We start from the raw sequence: 318 nt of genomic DNA, 5'->3' as shown, positions 1-318 counted from the left end.
GGGGGGGCGGGGGGCATCTCTGCACCCCCCCCCGGGAGAGACCCTCGTGTGATCCTTGTCATTTAGCCCAGGAGAAGGAGGCGGGGCGTGGGGGGGACGCTCAGGAACTTGCCGGCAGCTGGCGGGGGGCAGACCAGGAATCCGACCCGGGCAGTGTGGCTCCAAAGCCCGCGTCCCTGTCCCCACATCGTTGCCACCGCCCACCACTGCCTCTCTCAGCATCGCGGGCTGGGGGGGCCCCGCCGCCCGGGGCCTGAGCCGAGGGCCATTCTCCTGCCCGGCGTCTGTGCTCCTGGGAGCCCCGCCTGCTCCCCTCGG

General features: G+C 73.0%; 1 protein-coding gene across 1 annotated transcript in view; it reads right to left on the bottom strand.

Annotated features, from left to right (window-relative positions):
- The window catches only part of TNNT2 (troponin T2, cardiac type), an 8,585-nt gene that overhangs the window by 478 nt on the left and 7,789 nt on the right, over nucleotides 1-318 (bottom strand). The gene's annotated exons all lie outside the window — the stretch shown is intronic.

Source organism: Pteropus alecto, unplaced genomic scaffold (assembly GCF_000325575.1).
Source record: "Pteropus alecto unplaced genomic scaffold, ASM32557v1 scaffold90, whole genome shotgun sequence".
Lineage (NCBI taxonomy): Eukaryota > Metazoa > Chordata > Mammalia > Chiroptera > Pteropodidae > Pteropus > Pteropus alecto.
Note: the sequence above shows the minus strand (reverse complement) of the source record. Positions and strands in the feature narration are given on the sequence as shown.